Genomic DNA, 15,004 nt, shown 5'->3' on the forward strand with positions numbered 1-15,004 from the left:
AGATAAAAATTACAGAGTAGTTATTGTCAGTCTCCCAGATATATAAATTTGCTAGTGTTAGAGATGCTAAACACATGGAGTATAACTCGGAAAACAGTACGTATGCTGCTGGTGATGGTGTTTCCCCACTATTGCTGCTGGTGATGGTGTTTCCCCATTATTGTCATACAGGTGATCCTGGATTTAGGAAGCTTTGCTTGGTTGTTTCAGCATTAGATCCCTTTGAGTGTTAACATACTTCTGATGACTGGGTGATACTGAGGCATGGTCAGTAGAAATGTGTCCACTTCAGTCCCTGAACAGGCACACCACTCCAACCTACCTGCATACATAGTCTGGCTGTTCCTCCAAGTTCTGGTCTCTGTCAAGGCATGACCTGTGGACCACTCTTGCTAGCATATCTCCAAGGAGAAGATGAGCAGATGCTACCCCTTCATTCCTTCCTGTCCTACACCAGCTCCAGCAAGTACACATGCCAGTGATTGAATATAGGTTGCCTGGGTCACAGTCAGGGCTTTATCCCTCTGTACAAGTGAAATTGTCTAAAAGTATGATGTTTGTTAATGATGAAACAGTGGCTGGTATGCACTGTGCGGCCTACTACACTGCCACAAGAGCCAGGATGAAATGGGTCATTAGCAGCATTTCTCATTCTGTTCTGCCCATGGCAGACTGCGTTATGCAACATTCTCCAGATATTGCAAAAAGACTTGGAAAGTGACAGGGTTTTCAAGTTCATCTTCACATCAATTCAAATGTCCAGTCAGAGGTCCAGGCACACTGTTGCATCCTTTTTCATATCTAGAAGAAAGTGGAAGAGGAATTTCATTGTAAAGTGCAAGGAATTACTAAGAAATCTGAAGATTCAATGCCACCGCTGTGTCCTATCATTTTAAATATCCAAAACAAGAACTCCAGACAAGACATGGCCTTGTTGGATGCACATTTGCCAAGCATAACTATATGTATATATATATATATATATATATATATATATATATATATATATATATAGAATGACACATTGCCAACAGAGGATGAAATTGTTCATAATCTCAGCTGTGTGCACTATGTTCTCCAGAAATGATCTCAGCTCTGCAAGTTACCAGCTAAAACCTCACCTGAATCAAGTCTTGTTAGGCTGAGTAGTTACGCAAAGTTCTTTTTTTTTATATATATCATCAAATGTGAACACTTTTAGAGAACCATTTAATTAGCATTTGTGGTATCCCTGAAGAAAGTTAATAGAATGACAGGTTTTACATTAGCATGGATTTTCTGAATGGTATGAAGTCTGAAACTAAGATGTCTGTCATTATTTTTTAAACTTTAATATTTAATAATTTGCCAGAAAAACACATTTTAAAAAAATGGACCAAAAATATGAGGCAAAAATCTGGACATTCTGCGAAAATCTATACAGTTGAGGGGTATGCAAAGCTGTCCTTGAAAGACAGACGCATGTGATCTCTGACCTAACTGCAGATCTGATTAACATCTCAGTCATATAAACAACTTAAACTATTAAAAAACAACAAAATATTCTAGATATATCATATTTTAATGGACAGGGATAGATATAGTGACTGCAAGTCCAGCCAAGCATTGGTGTAGTTTTTTTTGTTAAGAGAGTGAGAGACACAGATGGTCTGTGTGATGCATATCATTACATTTGAATCAGAACACTTGTCCCAGTGGAGTTAAAAATGAAAACTACTATCAGTGTTACGATTCATAGGTAGTACTAGGCTATTGACCCTAGGGCCTATACACGCATAGCCAAAAAGGTACCCTGGCTTTCGCCACCCAAGAAAATTATTTTCCTGAGCCCCTGTCGAGCAGAGCCACAGAGGTGATCCCCGGGGTGAATTTCCCATCCAATCATTAAGATTTTTCTTGAAGAGTGTTATGAGGAGCTTTGTTTGATATAGATAGGTAGTTTGTTCCAGAGTATGGGAAGTCTCTGGGACAGGAATCTATCCCTCCAGCATGTTCTGTTTATTGTGGTGACAAGGTTTAGGTCCCTGGAGCGTGTAGATTGGCGGGATTGGGATTTCTTTAAGTGGAGCATGTCCAACAGCTCAGGGTTTGACATAGCTTTGTATCTTAGGCAGAGATTGCCTCTGAGTAGACGATATGCAACGGAGTAAAGCTGGAGTTTTTTGAGACGGTCTGCGTAGGGCATCTGTTTGAGGCCAGTGATCCTCTTTGTGAGGTATTTCTGTGACCTTTCCAGTTGTTGTAGTTGTCTTGTGAGGTACATACTAAAAGGGGTGTTGTACTCTATAATGGGTTTAATGAGTGATGAATAGAGGGGAACAATGACTTCTTTTTTCCTGGATGAGAAACCTTTTGTGATGAGGTGTGCCATGTAGAAGTATTTCCTGACTACTGTGGCAATGTGATTATCAAAGGAGAGACTACTGTCCACCTGTGTCCCAAGGTCTCTTATCACACTTACGGTGTTAAGTAGACTACCACCTATGTGGCAGCTCATGGGTACAGAGTTTTTACCAAAGGGGATGACAATGCACTTTTTGTCACTGTGCTTGAGGCCATGGCTTTGACTCCAGGCATCTGTCTCAGTGAGGCCCTTTTGTAGGATGTCCACATCGTTAGGAGTTTCAATTATGGCTCCAAGTTTGTAGTCATCTGTGAACTTCGTTAGCCAAAGACCTTCTGTGTTAGCTTGTACTTCAGAAAAGTAGATACCAAACAGGAGAGGATCCAAGACTGAACCCTATGGTACTCCACTTGTCACTGGTCTGAAGTTGGATTTAGTGTCTGCTACTTTCAGAGTGTGGGTTCTGTCAGTGAGCCAGTTGGCAACCCATCTTATGACATAGGGATTTATATTTAGTTTAGTGAGTTTATCTATAATTCCAGAGTGGGGGATGGTGTCAAAAGCCTTGGCGAGATCTAGATAGGCTGTGCGAACCACCTTACCCTCGTCTACGGCTTTTGTGACTGCTTCAAAGAAGTCTATCAGGTTTAGGAGACATGATCTGCCTTTTACAAACCCAAACTGGGTGGGGTCCAGAGTTTGGAGATTACCAATGTCTTTGTTTGTAAGTTCCATGATGATACATTCTATGGCCTTGCAGACCAGGCTTGTTAGGCTAATGGGGCGATAGTTCCCATGGTCCGTGGTGGTTCCCTCTTTGTGGAGTGGGATAACTGTCACTGTGCACCATTCAATGGGCACAAAGCCTGAGGTGAGGCTATGATTGAACATGGTGTTTAGGTGGGGTTCCAGTTCATTCTGTAGTTCATGTAAAACGCAGCCTGGGATGTTGTCAGGTCCCATGGGTGCTATGTTCTTGGCTTTGGAGAGTGTGGTTTTTACCTTAGCAGCCGTGATTGCAGGAAGTTTGCATTCTTCAGGTATAGAGATGGGCCATTTAGGGGGTGGGGGTGGGGGGTAAAGTTAGCACTGAACCTATCAGCCAGGATGTTGGCAATATCAGTTGGTTCTGTATATTTAGTGCCATTGAGCTGTAACTCAGAGCAGATCTGAGTGTTGCCATTGAGATTCTTGACATAGCTATAGAATGCTTTGTGGTTGAATTTAGAATCAGTGGTGATTTTGTTTTCATAACTAGCTTTGGAGGATTTTATGAGGGATCTCATCTTCTTACTGAGGCTGACCAGGAAGTTGTTCCAGTCATGGGATTTTACTCTTTTTTTGCAACAGTTTCTTTCTTCTGTTGCAGTTTGTTTATGGCAGGGGACCACCAGATTGGCTTCCTTTTTTTTTGGAGGATAACATCTTGGTTCTGTTAGGGATAGCATGATCCATGCACTCGTGTAAGTGCTTATAAAGTGCATTTTTGTAGGATTCAGCAGTCGTACCTCTATTGTCCATCTGCATGGATGTCGTGAAGTTTGCCACTTCTGTCTTAAGAACCATGAAGTTGGCTTTGGAGAAATTTTTTACGGTGGTTTCCCTAATGGGGGTGGGGTGGGGTGGTGGTGGGATGTGGATGTCTAGGCTGATTAGCTTGTGGTCGGATCTGACCAATGAGGAATTTACCTCTGGTGTGGAACACCGGTCGTCCATGTTGGTAATGACCAGGTCTAGGATATTGCTCCCCCTGGTGGGGGTGTGGATAAGTTGATCCAAGGCATTGGACTTTATGAATTCCAGAAAATGTCGAGCAAAAGAGTTGGAACATGAGCAGTTTTCCCAGTTAATGGTGGGGTAGTTGAAATGGCTCATTATTAGGGTGTTGGATTGTACCCTAATATTTTCCAATGTATCAAGAAATGAGGAGTGGGAATCCTGGGGCAAGGTGGGGGATCTGTAGCAAGTGACAATTTGGATTGTGTTCTTGCCCAGAGTTAGTTGCACTTGGATAATCTCAGATGCATTATGCTGAGCAACTAGCCTGGAGGTGTGGATATCCTTAATATGGACACGCCTCCAACTTAGTGTTTCAGTCCAGGTTAGGTGGCCAAAAGTTGTGGTATGAATTATAGCCTGGTAATGCAGGGGTGCTCTCTGGAGCCTTGAATCAGGTCTCTGTCACTGCACAGATGCCAATGTTCTCCATTTTAAGCAGTGTCTCGAGTGAATGCATTTTGAGATTTAGACTTCTAGCATTGAGTAGCATTACCCTCGGATTTTGCTTGCTTGTACCTTTTACATTGGTGAATTTGTCATTTGAACCTTGCCTAAAAAAGGCACTATAGAGTTGGCAAGAGCCTTAGCCAGTATCTATAATCCCAAGGGCAACAGGTGCAGGCCATCTCTGACAAAGCATCGTGGTCTGTCGATCATGTCATCCCAGGCAGACAGATATTGGATCCCCTTAGAATGACACCAAAAGCTTAGCCAATTGTTGAAGTAAATCATTTTGGCCTTGTACTGTGGTATCATTCTGGGTGATGGCAGGATGCTACTCAGGGCTAGGGTCATACCTGCCTGGGCTATAAGATCAGAGAGCTCCTCCATGTCTCTCTTCATGTAGTCCAGGGAGGTACATCTCAGTCATTCTCACCAACATGGACAATGACAGAGTCATATCAGGCTAGTCCTTTTCATTGATCAATATAACATGATGCCAGACCACAAACCAGTGGAACTAAATTTCATTTAACCATTGTTGAAGTTTCCCCAAAAATAATTTAAGTATGGGACCTTAGGCTTCAATTTTTTGGCACCTGATGGAAAAATGAATGTGTAAATAATGATTATCACTATGCCATTTCTGAAATGCAAAGTCTACCACAGCAATTACAGAACTCTGAAACATTGTACCGTACTATGCCTAACCATTTCCTTTTAGAAAAATCTGAGTTTGTGTGAATTGAAAAGAATTTGGAGAATTTGCACAGTACAGTAGCAAAATAAAAAATAAATAAATAAAAACTTATTCCTTAGCAGATGAAATTGATAGGTGTCCTTTTGACTCAATTTTTAGAAATATGTTTGAATAATGTGTGTGGAGACATGCCCCCATTATGTATCACTTGTATTGTTTATTGGTTGATGCTGCTAAATCCTCCAAGCTTGTTTCATAAAAGAGAACGCACCCAGGGAGGAGCAACATAAAAGACACGATGATTCACCATGCCCTATGGTCAGCAGCATGGCGTACACTGCTGGACCAAAAAAAGAATGCCATTCTGTTCCTCTACTTAAAACATTAAAACTGTGAGAGGAGCTCTTGATTTAAAAAAGAGTGAGGTTGGGACTTTCATTCCATTTGTGACAATTTATTTTAATAGTATCGGTTTTTATGTGCGTTACCCTTTAATTTTCTTTCTCTCTCTTTTTCTTTCAGAGTTAATTGCTCTATGGAAAGTGAAGAGTGATAACTGAATGTGGAAGGCTCATTTTAGTTTGGAATAATATTTTAGTACTCGCAGTCTGGACTTTGCAGAAAAGGTCTAAGTGTAAAGTTTCTCCCATGAATGTGTTTTTATTGTATATTTCCTGCTGTATGTATCCAACAATAGAAGTAGCTAATGTGGGTCATTCTCTTTCATAGTAAATACAGACTGAAACCGGAAATTCATCCCTGGTTTGGCACCTATGTCTCTAGTGGACACAGGTAACCTGTAAATGGTTCATCTCCCAGGCCCATGCTTACATTTATCAAGGGTCTCAGAACTTGTCAGAGATTTGGGATGCATGGCTGGGCTTAAAAAGGCCCTTGTGGTCATTAGCCTAGTAAACACCTATGAACCTATGAAGGCAGGCAACAGTAGCTGTACTTCAGCTATTTTTTCTTATGAACTCTGAAATATTTTAGTACTGATTTTTGCAAGCAGTGCATTGTGATTATGCATAATATTCATATTTGAACTTATTTTATATGCATGATAGTGCATTGTGATTATGCATAGTATTCATATTTGAATTATTTTATATATATGTAATGTTCATTAGCTTCTTTTGGCTGCATCTTTTTTGACAGAACATGTACTTCTTTTTCTAGAATGCCTGGGTATCGAACTTAATGAATTGTGAAACTTGTCTAACCACAGATTTGGTGATCAGTGCCTACTATTATTCATGGGGTCTGAGGTGACTACTTAGCTGTGGGAGCAAAGTATAACGCAGAGACTGTGAGCCTGCATTTTGAGAATTAGCTGCCGCCAACTCAAACTAAAGAAAGGGAAATTATACATTCTGAAATGTCAGAATTAAACCTCCCCATACACTTTTAGAGATAGTGATATTTAATTTAGAAGGAAAAGTACAGTTATGTACACTTAGCATAAATGTAGATGTTCGAGTGTATTCACTGTTGCAGTCATTTCATTTGGGTTATCCTGCTGGCAGGTTGCCCTCAGTCGACCTGAATTCCAAAGTCTTGGGTCCTGCGTCGGTTGTTGTCGCCTCTTCCCTGATGTCAGGTTGTCAGGGGTATTAAAGATGCAGCCGATGCCATTTTATTCAGTTTTTCTTGCCCCAGATGTCAGGTGCCCCCAAAAGGGTAGGCTAAAATTATGTAAATAAAACATACATGCACCAAAATAACTTTACCTTCATCTATAAGCAAATACACCACCTAGGTTGTATAGATTAGAGAAGTAAAGATAAGTTCCAGCAAAAATAAGGGGGATGGTGGGTGGGTAACCTGGACTGCAACAGTGAATACACTCGAACATCTACATTTATGGTAAGTGTACACAACTGTACTATGTTCTTCGTGTTTCACTGTTGCAGTCATTACATTTGGGTTGAGTCCCAAAGCTATGGTTGGGGGGCTGGAGCTATACAGCATTAGGAGCGGCTATGAGGCCCTGCAGAACTGCAGTGGCAAAGCCTGCCCTGGATTTAGAGTAAAGAGGCAGATTGTAATGTTTTGTAAAGGTATGCACTGAACTCCAAGTAGCAGCCTCTAAAATGTCTTTGGTTGGTACTCCCCTGAGAAAGGCTGCCGAAGTGGCTGCAGCTCTGGTTGGATGTGGCCTAATGCCCTTAGGCACTGGCTTGCCATGCTGTGAGTAGCAGAAATGAATGCAGTGACCTATCCACTTTGAAATAGTCTGCTTGGAGAAAGCCTTTCCTTGTAATGCTGTGGCATATGCCACTAGTAATTGTTCTGTCTTTCTGAAAACGTTAGTTTTGTCCAAGTAGAATCTAAGTTGTCTGTGTTTGTCCAAAGAATGCAGAATTTTCTCCCCCTTGTTCTGTGGATTTGGATAAAAAGTTGGCAAATGAATTGTTTGGTTAAGGGCTACACTGGATACCACCTTAGGCATAAATGTAGGGTTTGTTCTCAGAGAGACCCTGTCTGGATAAAAAATGATAAAGGGTTCCACAGCCATGAGAGCCTGTAGCTCTGAAACTCGTCTTGCAGAAGTTATTGCTAGGAGCAGAGCTGTTTTCCAAGATAAGAACTTTATATCAGCAGTAGCAGCTGGCTCAAAAGGAGGTAAGGTGAGTTTTTCCAAGACATAATTGAGGTCCCATGCAGATATTGGCGTTCTCCTTGGAGGCCTTAAGTTTTTGGCTCCTCTGTGGTACTGCCTTAATAAAGGATGAGAAAAAAAGTGGTGGCTCTATATTATAATGAGCTGAAATGGCAGAGGCATGGATTTTAATTGATGAAAAAGATAGGTCATTGTCCAGCATCTCAGTTAAGTATTGCAAAATCTGCAGAATATTTGGGACAGCTGTATCAGTTCCTTGAGCTTGGTTCCAAGCGCAAAATCTCTTCCATTTCCCAGCATAGGATTTTCTATACTAGGCCTTCTGACTTCTAAAATGACATCCATCACAGCTTTACTGAGAGGTGTGGTTTGTATGGCTACATTATCCGCCATGCTGCCAGGTTTAGGGTCCTGAGTTGGCTGTGCAGAATCTGATTGTTTTGCTGGGACAGTAGATGAGGTATTTGAGGTAAGGTCCAGGCTGGGCATTGGGACAAGTTCCTTAAGATTGGATACCAGTACTGGTGTGGCCAGTCTGGGGCAATCAGAATCATTTTTGGTTTCTCCTGCCTGACCTTTAGGAGTACCTTGGGGAGGAGAGGCAGTGGAGGAAAGGCATATACTGATAGGTTTGTCCAGTTGAAAGATAAGGCATCCACTTTCCAAGCTTGTCTGTGATAAGTCCTTGTGCAGAATCTTTTTAGTTGACTGTTTTGAGGGGAGGCAAATAGATCTATGTCCGGGTGTCCCCATTTCTTTGTTATCATGCTGAAGACTTGTGGATCCAGGTGCCACTCATGGGGATCCATGAGGTTTCTGCTTAGTTCGTCTGCCAGAGTATTTTCCTTTCCTGGCACGAATTGTGCCTGCAGATGAACTTGGTAAGTCAATGCTGTGTCCCATAAAGCCATAGCTTGTCTGCACAGGGGGATAAGAATGAGTGCCCCCTGCTTGTTTATGTACCACATGACCGTGGTGTTGTCTGTCTTTATCAGTAGTTGTCCTGGATGAAGTAGGTCCTTGAAGACTGTCACGGCATTTTGAACAGCTAGCATCTCTTTTTGATTGATATGTAGATGCTGTTGGTTTGTGGACCAGGTGCCCTGAATGCCTCTTTCTGCCATGTGTGCCCCCCAGGCATAATCTGAAGCATCCATTGTTAGGCTCTGCCTGGCTGGGGGTAGTGAGAATGGCTGTCCCTTGTTTTGGTGACAAGCCTTTGTCCACCATCGAAACTCCTGTTGCAGGCAGGGAATTAGAGTAATCATTGTTTCCAGACTATGGCAATGTTGTGTCCAGACACTTTTTAGGTACCATTGAATTTTGCTCATATGCAGTCTTGCATATGGAATTAGTAAGATGCAGGATGCCATGAAGCCCAAAGCCTGCAGAATTTTTCTTGCAAATAACTCGGCCTTTGTTGCTATTTCCTTGAAATAGGTAGTCAGTTGCCTTTGTTTGTCTGGAGTGAGATAAGCCATCTGGGCAGTTGTATTTAAGCTTGCACCCAGGAATATTATCTCTTGAGAGGGTACTAGTTTTGATTTCTTTTTGTTGACTGTGCACCCTAGGCATGTTAAAAGTCTTATCACAAACGTCAGATGCTGTAGTAGAATGTCCTTGTTCTCTGCTTGTATGAGGCAGTCATCCAAGTACGGATATATTTGTATTCCTCTTTGTCTGCAGTAAGCAATTACTAGTGCCAGGCACTTTGTGAAGACCCTGGGTGCAGTAGATAAGCCAAAGGGCAGTGCAGAGAATTGGTAATGCTTTGAGCCAGCCTTGAATCTGAGGTATCTTCTGCATGATTGTCTGATTGGGACATGCAGGTATGCCTCTTTTAGGTCTAAAGTCACGAGCCAAGCCTTGCTGCCCAGCATGGGCAGAAGCAGCTGTAAGGTCAACATCTTTAATTTTGGTATATCCAGGAAAGTGTTTAGAATTGATAGGTCCAGTATTGGTCTCCATGCTTTGTCCTTTCTGGGTACCAAGAACAGTCTTGAGAAAAATCCTTGTCCCTGCTCTTGCTGTGGCACTTGTTGAATAGCCCTCATGTCCATAAGAGCTGTGACTTGTTTTTGAGCCTCTGCCCATTGATTTTTTGGCAGGTCTGGCCAACCGTTTGCCCTTGGCAGGGTATGGAAATGAAACGTGTAGCCTTGTGACACTATGTCTAGAACCCATTTGTCCTGGGTTATAATGTGCCAATTTTGAGAAAAAAGTGCTAGTTTTCCCCCTAAGGGTGCTGCCAGAAGATAAGTGCTTGGTGCAGACAGGGGGAAGTCATTGGGACTGTTTCCTGTATGATTGTGCTTTGTCTTCTCCACCTTTGGAGGTAGAAGCACTCCACTGCTTAGACCTGTAGGATCCTTGTGGCTGTGATCTGCCTCTAGGGTGTCTGGGTCTGCCCCTTTGAGGTCTGTCTGAGACTGGAAAGGACCAATTCTTTGTAGGCCAGTGTCTGCTAAATCTAGGTGGCTGTACCTGTAAGAAATCCTTGACCATTTGCATAGATTTAGCTTTGTCCTCCATTTTCTTTAACACCTCTTCTGCCTTAACACCAAACAAGGTATCATGTTGTAAAGGAGCATCTAATAATTTTGCTTTAACATGGTCAGGCAGATTTTGTTCCTTTAACCAAGCGTGCCTCCTAATGACAGAACTCGTAAAAGTGGCCCTGCAGGAGGCCTCTAGAGAATCAAACCCACATTGCAAAGTATGCTTTCCAACTTGTTCAGCCGCATGCAATAAATCCTGCATTTCTTTGTTTTCTGCACATTCAGAATTTGCCATAATTTTTTGTTTAAGCAGTGTCATGATATATTGCTGATATTTGAGCATATGAAACTGGCAATTTAAGGCCCTTATAGCCAAAGTAGCAGATGTGTAAATCTTTTTTCCCCACCTATCCAGTGCACTAGAATCCCTGTCGGAGGGCGTAGGGTTTTTTGCAGTAGAAGCCTTGACCCCTTTAGGACCCTGGGAAATAGCTTCTGGGTCTGCAGTAGGGTTTTTGAAAAGGAATTTATGAGAGTCAGGGACCCTGTAGTATCTGTCCAGTTTAACAGGAGCTGGAGGTAAAGAGTCAGGGGTCAGACTAGACTCCGAGAACACATCCTCTACAATGTCCAACACAGGTGGAATAGCTAGAGGCCTGTGTTGAGGTAGTAAAAGGAAGTCTCTGAGCCTTTTCTTAGATTCTGAAAAATCTTGGCTCTCCCAGTGGAAGTGCTCCCTCATGGTATGCAAGGTTTCCCCAAAAGAGTAGTCCTCAGGAGGAGAAGCTGAAGGAATTGATTCTTCAGCATCAGAATCCTCATAGGGGGGAATAGAATATTCCTGGTCAGAAGAGGAATCAGAAGAAATGGAAACCTGATCTGAAGATTCATAGTCTGTCTCTTGCCTAGGCCTCTTATCAGGAGAGGGATGGGAACCCCTGATCAAGGTAATTAAGTCTTCGGCCATTTTGAGCATTTGTTTTTTGGGCATGGAGGCCTGTCCTTGTGGCTAGTGAACTTGATTCTTTGCCTTTAAAGGGGTTTTAGTCTTTGTTTTTGAAGTCGGTTTAATATATAATTGTTTAGGTCTGAATACACCCTCAGAAGCCGATGCCTGCTCAGCGGCTCCGGACCCATCTGAGGGAATAATCTCTGATGCTTCAATACCTTGAGTTTCCAGTGGCCTGGTCGACTCCACATGGTAGTCAGTAGTGGCCTGCGACTCTAAAGTAGCGGGAGTCAGGGGCTGCGAAAGCGCTTCACTGAGAACCGGCGAACTGGTGACTTGCTTAGGAGAAGCTTCGTCGTCGGTTTTGGACCTTGGCTGCCTGTCTTTTCTTTTTCTTTGCGTTTTTTGTGAACTCCGGTAGTCGGATGGCTGTCCGACGACATTGTATAATTAAATCTTCTCCCAAAATAGCTTAATGCAAAATCGTACCGACGCTTAATAGTATGTTGGTTAAATTTAGCACAAAACCAACAACTAGCAACGTCGTGGTCAGGGCCTAGGCAAGGAATACAGTAAGAATGAAAGTCCTTATGAGGTATTTGCTTCCCACAAGAAATACAATTATTAACTTTTTCTGACATCGGTCTGGAGCAAGAAAAAAGTTTCCCCAACGGGGTACTTAGCTTTTAATGAAAACTTCGAATCTGAAAATCGAACACGAAAATCTCAGGAGTCGGCCGACCAGCACTTGCAAACTGCTTCTGCTTCGGGCACCGCGTGGCAAGAAAGACTGAATAAAATGGCGTCGGCTGCATCTTTAACACCCCTGACAACCTGACATCAGGGAAGAGGCGACAGCAACCGACGCAGGACCCAAGACTTTGGAATTCAGGCCAACTGAGGGCAACCTGCCAGTAAGATAACCCAAATGTAATGACTGCAACAGTGAAACATGAAGAACATCTGCGTTTGCAGAAGAATACAGGCAGCTATTCCCCTAATTTGATTGTACACGTGTGAGACAAAAAGCGTGCAATCGTATATTAGTTGCAGCATTTCAGACAGCTGGTGATGTCATTGTGTATTGCAGTGCTGAGTTGGTACTTCCATCTCTGATGTGCATTGCTGCTGTTATTGAATGCCAAGTAAATGTACTGGACTGCACTATCTCCTTACACTGTCTGTTATTGGTGCAGATACCTGTACACTGTCTGTTACTGGTGCATATACCCGTTCACTGTCTGTTACTGGTGCAGATACCTGTACACTCTCTGTTACTGTTGCGTATACCCGTACACTGTCTGTTACTGGCGCATATACCTGTTCACTGTCTGTTACTGGTGTATATACCCGTACATATACCTGTGGGTTTTGTGATGGTATGATTGGAAGATGTGGGTTTCGAATTGCTGAGCATCCCATATTAGTTGGCAGTGCTGGGATTTGAAAAATGGTGGCCTCATACAGGATCATAGGAAGTTACTAGACAATTGGCCCTGAGGCCCTTGCAACCCTAGTCAAGAATTTAGCCCATGTTCCAACAAGACAGCACCCAATGCCCCGTCCAGCAGGGACACAGGTGGAATCACGGAGGTGCATTTTCTGTTCCCCATCCAGTTACCAGGTTGCGCTTAAAAAAGGATGCATGAGGTACATTGCTTGACATGGAGAGGGAGTCTATTCCACAGAAAGGGGAGTCTCTGGGACAGAAATCTGTCTCACCAACAAGTCCTATTGATGTCACAGACTAGGTTGAGGTCATGCGTGTGGGTTACTCCAGTGGAGCTTGACTTGTGGATATGCAGCAGTCCCATCAAGGTGGGGTCTGAGATTGCTTTGTATGCCAGACAGAGGTCACCTCTGTGGAGTCTTTATGAGACTGAGTAGAGGAACAGGGCTTTTAGCCTATCTGTGTAGGGTAGATGTTTGAGGCCCTGGATTCTCTTGGTGAGGAACCTCTGTGGTCTGTTCAGCTGCTGCATGTGCTTTGTGAGGTACTTGTCGAAAGGGGCATTGTACTCAATAATGGGTCTTATAAGGGAAGAATACAGGCATGTTATGACCTCCTTGTCCCTGGATGAGATACCCTTCCTAATGAGGTGGGCCATGTTGAAAGCTTTCCATACAATGGAGGCAATATGGTGGTCAAAAGTCAGTTTGCTATCAACCTGGGTGCCCAAGTCTTTCACGACTGATTGCTTGCTTAGACCCTTGTTATTAATGTGATCATTTATGGAGACATCACTCTAACCAAAGGAGATGATGGTGCATTTTTTTTGGCATTCAGTTTGAAGTCATGTGTCTGGCACCAGTCATTTGTTTGGGTGAGACCCTCTTGGAGGATGTCTATATCACTAATAGAATTGATGACAGTGCCCAACTTGAAGTCATCTGCAAACTTGGTCAGCTATAGCCCACTGGTTTTGGCCCGCACCTCAGAAAAGTATGTCCCAAAGAACAGAGGCTCCAAGACCAATCCATGTGGTACACCGCTTGTTACAGATCTACTGCTTGAGGTGGCCTCCCCTTTTTTGGCTAGATGAGTTCTATCAGTGAGCCAGTTTGTTACCCATCTGGTAACATATGGATTGATGCCTAGTTGACAGAGTTTATCTATTATACCCAAGTGGGGAATAGTATTGAAGGCTTTGGCCAAGTCAAGGTAGGTGGTGTGCACCGTCTTCCCTTTGTCCATGGCTTTGGTGACTGTCTCAAAGAAGATGACCAAATTTAACAGTCATGGTTAGGAGTTTGAATATTAGAATATTGGTTAAAAGTAGTAAGATCTGAAATGTCTATTATATAGGATGTGAGGAATATAGCTCATGCTGCACTATTTGAGTTACAGAGTCAAAGGAGGTCTTGGATAGCAGAATTCCTGAGGACGCTGCATGCAAGGCACAAAGAAGACACATACTGGACAAATGTTTGCCAAGCTTGTGTCCATCTCTACACAATAAATAAAGCCTCAGTCTATGGGTGGTAGTGGAGCCTTTCATTCTTCACTGCTTCTATTCTTTTAAAATTGCCTAGGGTGCTTTCTGATGGCATATGTTTGGCGTAGTCAAGAAATACCCAGTAGCTACAGGAATCATTGGTATCATGGCGTTCTCCTCCTAAGCAGAATAGATGCACCTAGTGTAGGCCGCTTGTGACAATTTGATTTCAGCACTTGCAGTTTGACATCTTCTTTAGCATAAACTACAAGCAACTAAGTAATGTTAAAAAGGCATTGGACTGGCAGGTGCTTGGTCCTCTTACTTATCTGGAAGCAAGACTACAACAGGAACAAAACTGGAGATGGTGGCATGACTTATTTACAGCCACCTGTGCATTAGACCCAATACCAGCATGAAGTTGTGAGGGGGCCACTACAACGAAGACTACAGGAAGACTTTGCCATGCTATGGACTGAATCTGTGGTCCTAGTGACCATATAAGTAAAGGTTGTTACATGCTGTAGAGCTCTTCTTGAAGAAACTTTATGATAAATCATACACTACTTAATCAGATTAGATATGTTATTTGTAAGAAGCTGATTTATTTTGCGGTGAAGTCATTAAAATGTATTCAGTGACAGATCTATGATGTTGTTCTTCCCATATTCTTCTTGACGAATGTAATTCTATTCTTTAGCACCACATGATTCTGACAGCTGCATAAACAAGTA

The sequence above is a fragment of the Protopterus annectens genome, chromosome 13.part0, assembly GCF_019279795.1.
Source record: "Protopterus annectens isolate FY-2018-M chromosome 13.part0, PAN1.0, whole genome shotgun sequence".
Taxonomy (NCBI): Eukaryota; Metazoa; Chordata; order Ceratodontiformes; family Protopteridae; genus Protopterus; species Protopterus annectens.